Source organism: Mirounga leonina, unplaced genomic scaffold (genome assembly GCF_011800145.1).
Source record: "Mirounga leonina isolate KUSES-001 unplaced genomic scaffold, KU_Mleo_1.0 Mir_101428, whole genome shotgun sequence".
Taxonomy (NCBI): Eukaryota; Metazoa; Chordata; class Mammalia; order Carnivora; family Phocidae; genus Mirounga; species Mirounga leonina.
This window is the reverse complement of record NW_023270125.1, coordinates 12,547-21,956: the sequence shown is the minus strand read 5'-3', so window position 1 is coordinate 21,956 and position 9,410 is coordinate 12,547.

Below are 9,410 nucleotides of genomic sequence, written 5' to 3'. Positions count from 1 at the left end.
TCTTTCTTTCTTTCTTTCTTTCTTTCTTTCTTTCTTTCTTTCTTTCTCTTCTCTTTCTTTCTTTCTCTCTCTCTCTCTCTCTCCCTCTCCCTTTCTTTCTTCCTCTTTCTTTCTTTCTGTGAAGTGGCTGACCTTGTAGGATCCAAGAAATATATTTCTCATGCTCTGGCTCTAGCATTGTTGAATTAATAACTCACTGTACAATATATGGGTACTTGGCACTGTTGTTCTCAGCTTTGGGGCCTTAGCCAAATCCAAGGTAGAAAGATTACTATTTTATTTTATTACTTTTTTATTGAAGTACCCTTAATATACACTGTCATATTAGTTTCAGTTGTACAACGTGGTGATTCAACATTTAGATGCATTGTCAAATGATCACCATAATAAGTCTAGTTATGAAACATTGTCATTTTAAACTCCTATTGCATTAGTTACTTAAGGATGTGCTGCATCCCTAGACTTTTTTTATAGGATTGTACTTTTAAACTTAAGAATTGGTAAAAGCTTTTTGTATTTCCTTTAATATTACTTGCCTAGATTGAATTGCAGGAGTTTCCCTTTTTTGATAGAGATTGTAGCATATTTTGTAAAAAGCATGTCAGAACAGTTCAAGTATAATTCAACCGAAATTAAAAACCTAGAGGTCAAGGCCAGCCTAAAGATTATGTTAATGAAGTGAGTTTTAGATTTGTTGAAGTTCAGCTAAAATTCGTAACTGCAGTTTGAAAGAGGCTGTTGGCAGTAAAACTCACTCCTTAAGTCCAGGACAGAAAAGATTATTTTCCTTACAAATTAACTATTCCTTGCCAAAGGCCAAGTAAATTGATCTAATGAGAATTTGAAACTTGTGATTGCTGTCTCATCTCTTGTATACCAGGATAAGAACATATATATATTTTTTACGATTTTATTTATTTATTTGAGAGAGAGAGAATGAGAGAGCGGGGGGAGAGTCTGAGGGAGAAACAGACTCCCTACCGAGGAGGGAGCCCTATGCGGGACTCGATCCAGGGACTCCAGGATCATGACTTGAGCCGAAGGCAGTCGCTTAACCAACTGAGCCATGCAGGCGCCCAGATAAGAACATATTTTTATACAACATTCAAACCACCAGACGGCAGCCTATATAATCGGCTTGTGCACAGGAGATGTCTTTCTTTTTCACATTGTGTCTTTCTCTGTTGCTTACATATATATGTATACATATATATATGTAGTAAATTAAATATATTCGAAATAGAATATATTTGAAATATATATATATATATTTGAAATAGAAAAACTGCTTTTTCTCTCTCCTTTAGGGTGTTTTTGACTGATTTGTAGAAGGTTGTGGGAATATTACTAATCACATCAATATTTAAATTCATAAGTAGAGATAAAGTCGGTGATTAGTAAAGATAAACTGAAAAGTCCCTCTTAATTTTGTAATGGAGCCAATGGATGGTGCGATTTTTATCGGGGATGATGTTAATGGATAATGAAAAGCAAATCTGAGCCTCTTTGCTTTTTTTACTTAAGTTCTACTGGCATCTGCAAAATCGTTGTGCATTTCGCTGACGTTCAGTAAGCATCAGTTGAATTGGAACCAGACAGCAGAAGAAGGGTTTCGGCATGATCACTGGTGTATCTGAATGATCATGGTAGCCTACTGGTATTGGCCAACCTCCGTTCATCTCCTGCTCCCCAAAGCAGATCAGCTTTGGAAACAGCTTAATATGTGTAAGCTAAAGTGGTTTTGCTTTGCCGGCCAAACTTACATTGATCCTATACATTGCCTCCATTTCCAGCCATCCTTGTCACAGTTAATGGCTTCTCAGAGCCCTGGGGAATGTGGACACAAAAACTTTTTCAACCTTGAAAATTATTAGCTGGACACTTGGAAGGCAAATTGTGAGCTAGATATTGGGATTTATGGATTTTTCTCCCTCCCATTATATATCAGGTTGGCTGGAGAGCAAGAAAAAGCACTTCTCAAACTCATGCCCAGGCACTCAGAATGTGTGGCAGGGAGAAGAAAGAGGCAGCCTCTCTGCAACAAAACTTGAAGTAAACATAACATTTGTTATTTTTATCTCCACAACACAGATGAATGAAGTGAGGCTTAAGGACTTTGAAGCATTTTATTTTTAAAGATCACATGGAAAGATACTATTCTTTGTACAAGTTTCCTAACATTATTATACAACACTAGGTTGTAGATCTTTAGAAACTGCCAGAGGAAATGGCAGTAAACCTTCTTTTCAAATACATGTTTCCAGGAAGTATCTTAGAGTGATTAGCATTCAGAAAGAACCATATAATTAATTTATAAAGGTTCTGTAAGATCACCAGCTGCCCTAATTCCTTATTCAATGGATAAGGAAATTGCTATTCCACATAACTAGAGGATTTGCTCGAGGTCACACAACTAATTTGGAAGGCATTCTGATTCCCAGGGTTTTCCTTTTTTATTACACCTGCCACTTTGGGGGCTGGAGTTTTTTTTCCTTCTGCCACCATGTGCCAATTCTTAGCAATGAATATCTGAGTCTCTTGACACTAGAAAGAGCTTAAGATCTGTGCCCAAACTAGTCCTGTGTTTGGATTTCAGCTTGTGCATTTACCGTCTGTGGCTCCTTAACTGACCAAGTTTCTTCTGAATCTCCAGTTCAGATTACCAACCTGCAAAACAGATATAGCAACACGAAAGCTGGATGGCTGCTATTGTATGAGCCAATGATTATGTAAGCAACTATATAATAGGCACATAATGCATACTATAGGTTTTCATCCATATGTATTTATATTCTTTATATTTTTGTGTTATACCTCAAGCAAGCTATCTTGCCAGAGAGGCTGCCTCTTTCTTCTCCCTGCCACACACTCTGAGTGCCTGGGCATGAATTTGAGAAGTGCTTTTTCTTGCTCTCCAGCCAACCTGATATATAATGGGAGGGAGAATGTGTGTGTGCACATAAGGCAAAGAAGCTTTTTATTGGTTTTTCCATGAACTGTATCAGAAAGTCATTGTAAATTTTAATGAAGCAAGTATGGGTGTAGAGTGTAAGGTTGAAGAGTCAGATTGACAGAAGAGACATAGCTGGGGAGAAATTCAAAGAACAATTCCTTGTCACACAGTGGGTTATGGTCTAGGTGAGCAGTCCACTCACCATGGGTCCCCAGCAACGCAGTTGTAAGAACGAGGGTCCTGTGCCTAGCTCCTCCAGGTTCACCAGGGAATAAGGATACTCAGAAGATGGCCAAGGCAGAAATGCAGTTTCTTGATATTCCAACATGTAATGAAGGAAACAGGAAATATTGAAGTGCAGAGACCACACAAGCTAGCCCACAGTGCTTTTTCTTAGAAAAATGTATACTGATCCTATTGACAACAGTATCCTGCCAGGTGAGGGGACTGAGAGTCCTGACCTAAATACAATCCAGCAAAAATCTTCCCTGGAACTTGGAAAGGGGTGAGGCTCCCCACCCTTCACCAGAGAGGATCAGCTCCTCCTTGCTCACAGATGACAAGAAAGACTCCTGGACAACTCTGCTCCAAAGGTGCAGAGGCTCTAGATTTGCTGTGTGTGTGTGTGTGTGTGTGTTCATGTGTTGGGACAGAAAGGGACCAGTGAAGAGTATGGAACAAAACAATAGTGTTATTTCAAAAATAGAATAGCCTGCATCTGCTATATTTGCTTCCAACATAGTACTTGGCCCTGGTGTTATTAAATTTAGATATATGTGTGTGTGTGTGTGTGTGCACATAAATATGTATACTATATGTTTATATATGCATGAAATATGTGTATGTACATACCTATGTATGTGTGTATAAATATGTATAAGATATATAAAAGTGCATGTGTATAAATATGTATAAAATATATATAAACTCCATTTTATACTTAAATAAAATGTAATATATATACTCCATTGAAACAAAGGCAGAAGAATTTTTAAGTCCTGGGTTGAGCTAGTGAAAAAAGAATTTTTAAGTCCTGGGTTGAGCTACTGAAGGACTTTATCAGGTTGGTTAAAGTAATCAGACCGTCTGTGCTTGCCAATGGCACTTGTAAAAGTTAGGACCCTATCCCCTCATGGAGATTGAAGACAGGGGTTCTATCTTTTTGGATGACTGCGTTTCAAAGGGATGGCTTCCAGGTTCCAGAGAAAGGGAGTCCTGAGTAAAAGTAAGCTGGGAGAAGATTTTGATCTCAAAGGACAGAGAAAAAAAATTTTAATTGTAAGTTTTCTAAAATAAATCCCCTAAAAAATAGAGGCCAGTGCTTTTAGTTATAGAAGGAAACAATCTAAAGTTTAAGCTGAGGGGAACATTAAAGCCATCTTGGTCGAGATTATTTATATATATATATATAGACTGGTTAACTTCAAAGTGAATTGGTTAACTTCAAACATGAGTCGAATGCAGTGAAAATTCTAATTTCTGTAATAAGCTGTAAACATTTACATTTATTTCTATTATCTTGCTTTCAAGAAAGATTTAGTTTTGCATATCATCTAAAAAGAAGAAAGGAGGGCGCCTGGGTGGCTCAGTTGGTTAAGCGACTGCTTTCGGCTCAGGTCATGATCCTGGAGTCCCTGGATCGAGTCCCACATCGGGCTCCCTGCTCGGCAGGGAGCCTGCTTCTCCCTCTGACCCTCCCCCCTCTCATGTGCTCTCTCTCTCTCATTCTCTCTGTCTCAAATAAATAAATAAAATCTTAAAAAATAAATAAATAAATAAATAAAAAGAAGAAAGGAGGAAGACCAATCAAGCTTGCACTCAAGGGAAGCACAAAGACTTAGTTGATTAATGGCAGTAAAACATTCAACTTCTTTTTTTTTTAAGATTTTATTTATTTATTTGACAGAGAGAGACACAGCGAGAGAGGGAACACAAGCAGGGGGAGTGGGAGAGGGAGAAGCAGACTTCCTGCGGACCAGGGAGCCCGATGCGGGGCTCGATCCCAGGACCTGGAATCATGACCTGAGCCGAAGGCAGACACTTAACAACTGAGCCACCCAGGCGCCCCAAACATTCAACTTCTTTTTTTTTTTTTTTTTTTTTAACATTCAACTTCTTAAACAGCATTGAATCCTTCTCCTTTCAAGCGCAGGTATTTAGAAGCCTCATGCATCATTAATGTTGGACAATACACCATGAATCATGCAAAAACAATGGAATTAACAAACACTTTGTCAGGATTTTTGCAACCAGAACTAGAAATAATGCAGGCAGTCAAAATAATAATAAATAGGTAGTCACAAGAAGAAAAAAAAATAATTAAAAGCTAACTAAAATAAAGCCCAGTTTAGCAAGGAAAATAAAGCCTATATTTTAAAACGTTGAAGCAGAAGTTAAAGATTCTGAAACAAATAAGATTGTCTTGTTTTTACCTTTTAGTTTAGGCTGTCATATTCCCAGTGTCTTTTTGCATTTAATATAGTGCTCTCTGTACTTTCTCAATATTTGTGAAAAGAAAGAAAAATCGTAAGAAAGGAGAGAAGAAAGAAGGATTGGGGAAATTCAACAACCTCTACACCAGTGTAGGAGAGAGAAAGAATGCATCTTATGTTAGAGTAGGCATTAGCAGATCTACATGGATGCAGGTAGCAGGAAATAGACGACCGAATCTGGCCAGGATTTCACACAGACTGGTACAGTAACGTAGAACAGAATTTAGATTTATCTCCTCGAGATACAAGGAGACTCATTTTGTGATTGTCTCCTGTGTATCTTGTGAGAGACTTGGTGCATCTCAGAGGGGTGGTTTACAGTTCTAGGAGCCAGCAGCCTCTGGATCTTGGGCTACAAATCAGAAGGTTGGGCCTCTAAAGTTTACAAGAGGACCCCTTAGGGTAAAGGGGTGGGGAACCAATTACCTGCTTCCTCTTTATTAAGCAAAGAAAACATTGTCTCTGTTTGCTAAGGAGTTGAAGGCAGATCATTTCTTTAAGAAGGAGGGAGGGAAAAGGGGTGGGACGGTAGATCAGGGGGAGGAGGGAAACTGAATGGAGAGAAGTGTGCTCAGATCAAGAAGTCGTGCAGGAAAATGCACACCCTTTCCTTAGTCTGTGTCAGGGGACTTTTCCAAGAGAAACAGGCTTCTATTTCTTGACTCCTATGAAAAGACAAAGACCAAGTACCCAGATTTAGGAAGATGTTCCCTTACCTTCCGGTCCAAACCTGACAGAAGGGGCTAGAGTTTATGAATAGGTTGCCTGGGATGTTTTTGATGTTCTGTTGAGACCAATTCTTTCTCAGGCAAGCACTGGGGGCCGTAGCGCCACAAAGTTTCTGCCCCTGCTTTTTAGGACGCATGGGTGGCTCAGTCGGTTAAGCGTGTGCCTTCGGCTCAGGTCATGATCTTGGAGTCCCAGGATCGAGTCCCGCATCAGCAGGCTTCCTGCTCAGCCGAGAGTCTTCTCCCTCTGACCCTCCCCCTCTCATGCTCTTTCTCTCTCTCAAATAAATAAATAAAATCTTATTAAAAAAAAAAAAAAGAAACCAGCTTCCTTCTCCATTGCTCTTGTATTCCGCATCCACTGCTTATTCCCTCTCTCCCCCATCACTGAGTGAGTCTTTCTATAAAGTGGCCTTAATTCTAATCTCACGTGCAGGACAGTAAAGAAGTAAATGGCTGGAATCTGCCAGTGGGACATTCAGAGGGGGCTTGTCTTACTGCGTACCCTTAAATGGGGAGCATGGGCTGTGCTGGTCCTTCAGTGGTTTGTGATCTCCTAACTGAGATGAGGTATAGAAGGAATGAATGCCTTTTCTTCATCTGACAGGGATGAGGGAGGGAACACGCTCAAATTTCCAGCATCATTTCAAATTTGATGGTAACAATTATGGTCATTTATTTTAATTTACTAAGAAAACCTTTTTTTTTTTTTAATCCTCAAACACCTCATTGTCCAGAAAGATAAATTTTCAGAACCTGAAAATGTGGTCATCCATGTGTTTGTGATATTATTTTCTGGGTGGTTGTAGAAATCCAAGGAATTGCTTCTGCAGATACACCAATATGACTTAATGGAAAAAAGATTTGCCTGGTATCAAAACAAGAAATATTTGTCATTTACTGTATTACATTCTTTTCTCCAATGAACCAGTTTTTGTGCTATGTTTCCTCTAGAGGGACTGATGATATTTTTAAAACTGTATCAAATGCAGATTTACTTGACCCACTCAGAGACCTTGTTTCATAATTTCTTTATCACTAATAAACTCATCTTCTATTGAAAATGAAATCTTAGTTATGAAATATAAGTACTCTGCTTTTTTTTTTTTTAAAGATTTTATTTATTTATTTGACAGAGAGAAATAGCGAGAGCAGGAACACAAGCAGGGGGAATGGGAGAGGGAGAAGCAGGCTTCCTGCCAAGCAGGGAGCCAGATGTGGACTTGATCCCAGGACCCTGGGATCATGACCTGAGCCGAAGGCAGACGCTTAATGACTGAGCCACCCAGGTGCCCAGTACTCTGCTTTTAGAAACCCTGTTTCCTTTGCTACTGAGAGCAAGAAATTCTAATCATTTTAATCTGTCATAATCACCTCTTCCTTGAAATTTCTCAGTTTGGTAGGCTGCCAATGTAATTCACCAATGTAGCTGTATTATAGGTATATTTTATTTCATAATCCTCCAAACAATTTAAAAACTAGGCCAATTTTTGAAGTAAAATAAATCCCCAAATTCAAGCACAAATGAAGCTTTTCAATCAGTCCCAGTAATCTTTTCCTTGTCCTTTTAGTCAGGTGATTAAGAAAATATTTCTTTACTGTATACAGTGTCCCTTCAAACAAGCTTCTGACATTTGCACACGACTGTCAAGTTGGGTTCATTCAGTGCCCATTAAATTCAGTGTGCTTGTTTCCCTTACTAATAAGAGAGCTCTGATTACATATTTCCTTTTTTTTTTTTTTTTTTAAGATTTAAGATAGCAGGAAGGGAAAAATGAAGGGGGGGGAATCGGAGCAGGAGACGAACCATGAGAGACTATGGAATCTGAGAAACAAACAGGGTTCTAGAGAGGAGGGGGGCAGGGTGAGCCTGGTGATGGGTATTAAAGAGGGCATGTACTGAATGGAGCACTGGGTGTTATGCGCAAACAATGAATCATGGAACACTGCATCAAAAACTAAGATGTGATGTATGGTGATTAACATAACATAATAAAAAAACTAAAAAAAAGATTTTATTTATCTGTTTGTCAGAGAGAGAGAGAGAGAGCAAGAGCAGGGGGAAGGGGCAGAGGGAGAAGCAGACTCCCCACTGAGCAGGGGGCCCGACGTGGGCCTCGATCCCAGGATCTGGGGATCATGACCTGAGCCAAAGGCAGATGCCCAATGGACTGAGCCACCCAGGTGCCCCTGATTTCATATTTCTACCAGAATTTTTAGAAAGTTGTGTTGCCAGAATCTTAGAGAGAAATGATTCAGGCTTAGTGCAATCAGCAGTAAGAAATTTTATCTATTAGCTAAATTGGAAGGAAATCAGAAATTCTAGGACTACTTATGTTTTCTAAAATGGCTTCTGCCTGCTACTGAAATGAAAGAGAAAAGGAGCAGGTCTTTGAAATGCCAATTTTCGGGAATTTGTTTCAGGAAACAGAGAGACCTTGTCTCAGAGATTAGTGTCCCATTTCTCCAGGTGACCAAGGCCGTTCAGCTTTTATGTCAGATCCTATTGTCTGGGCTTCAGGTTTTACTGTTTTACTGGTACTTTGGGTATTGGTTCTTCTAAGAAAATTGATAAGCTAATAAGTGAACAAAGAATGCATATTTACAGGCTGTGAAAATTAGTCAGAATTCGCCAAATTAAGAAAAAGATCAGATATAAAATATATAATCTGGAAGACAGTCTGTCTTGCCATATTTATCCAATTTTGGTGATTTATCAAGTAACCATTTTTCTCTAGGACAAATGACAGAAACAGTAAAAATCAACTGACAAAATAGAAAAAGCAATGCATTTCTGAGTTCTAGAAAAACCTTCATGCTTAATATTTTCTTTTCTATTCAGACTCCTATTAATATAATACACATCTCAATTTCTTTACTATTTTACATACACACACATGCACACACATTTGTCCCCACAAAAATACCATGTATTTAAAGCAAAATAATGTCTAAGTCATAATACACAGATACACTTAAGCTAAACTGATAGCAGTTCTTGCCATTCTGTAGCCACACTGAATTTACATAATGTCTGATAAGTAGAAACCCCATATAACTAAGAGAGACTTACCATGAACAGTTAAAGAAAGATGTGGGGGCAGATTAATCATGCTATTGTTTGTGCCTTACCTGACATGAAGGAAAGGGAAGGGAAGGAGAAGGAAAAGGAAGGAAGGAAGGAGGGAAGGAAGGAAGGTAGGAAGGAAGGAAGAAAGGAGGGAAAGAAAGAAAGAA